This window comes from Branchiostoma floridae, chromosome 1, assembly GCF_000003815.2.
Source record: "Branchiostoma floridae strain S238N-H82 chromosome 1, Bfl_VNyyK, whole genome shotgun sequence".
NCBI lineage: Eukaryota > Metazoa > Chordata > Leptocardii > Amphioxiformes > Branchiostomatidae > Branchiostoma > Branchiostoma floridae.
In genome coordinates, this window is record NC_049979.1 from 17,841,768 (window position 1) to 17,843,111 (window position 1,344).

At 40.6% G+C, this 1,344-nt stretch overlaps 1 protein-coding gene across 1 annotated transcript in view; it reads right to left on the bottom strand.

Annotated features, from left to right (window-relative positions):
- Positions 1-1,344, bottom strand: part of LOC118425907 (zinc transporter ZIP9-like) — a 16,962-nt gene that overhangs the window by 13,743 nt on the left and 1,875 nt on the right. The window lies entirely within an intron of this gene.

Genomic DNA, 1,344 nt, shown 5'->3' on the forward strand with positions numbered 1-1,344 from the left:
GTTAATGACCCGCCCCGAGGTGTATATGGTGTCATAACGCCTGGTCCTTTGCTATAACCACCGAATAAAACCACCGATGTGAGCGAAGCGAACGAGGTGGTTTTATGAGCATCGACACTGGTGCCGGTGTCGATGCAAATCGACACCGGTGCCGGTGTCGATTCATTCTGACCAATCAGAGGAGCGAAACCCACTTGCCTGGCCCGGATCTTTGTGTTACGGCGTCATAACCAACGTGGAACGGGGCCTTCTGATTGGTCCGCGGCACCTGGCTATATGATAATGTTGCTCATCAACAAAAGCCTTGTTATACACATATTACACAGTTCTTTCTGCTGGTATTATTGAACCACACGATATAAGGTGTATGGATGGACATTTTGTTAGGTAGCACATTCATTCTATATTGATGTGACATTGTGTTTGTTCCACGAACAAAGATTGTCCTGACATTAAAAAATGTTTTATAAGAAGTGCGATAACTGGTGTTTAGTTTGTTGTCTTTCCAATATCGAAAGCTTGTGCTAGAAAGGCCCAGTCCATCTGGTGCATGTTGCCATCGCATCATGTCCTGCTATTCCCAAAGACTTGATTAAAGGACGCGAGGACGAAGCGGTTCTGACCTAGAGCGTGTGATTGTGTGAATCCTTTGTTACTTAGCATGTATTTAAATAGACCCCGCCAAGATAGAGACCTTGCATATCTTGGGTGTCTTTCCGCAGAGTCCGGGTGGGTATAGGACGAACAAGATTATACGGGTATTCCGGATAACAAAGATACACTTTTTTGCTACTCTGAGTTAGCAACATGAAGATAAGAGGTCCAGCATTATAGACGAACATGACCTGATCAGTTCAAATAGAGCCAGTATGTACACTATTCGGCTTTCCTCCAAATGTTAGAGATTCTGTAATTTACGTTACCACAGTTCATTGGCATTTACCTGTAGAATAGATATCGCCTGCTTCCAACCATTTTCATAAATACATGTATATTCTATCGCTCTTATCCCATCCTACAGGGTGAAAATTAAGGAGTATTAAACGGTTTGTCTTCATATCAGAAAAAAAAATATATCATTTATTTACTTTTATACAAATGTAGCAAACTTAATAGCTAGTAATTTTGATGATTATTCCGAAACAAATGACACGGCGGTTAAATATTTCTCATTGGCGTGTAATTTGAAGGTTTTGGGTTGGAAAATTCGCTAATTTGGCTGTTGTTAATCCACTATTACTTGCTGGAACATTTCTCTGTGTAGTAATATGCTCTTTATTACGAAATTGTAGGAAAGATGACATGGCCTACTACAAATCAAATATCTCCAAAATTAAGCGTGTT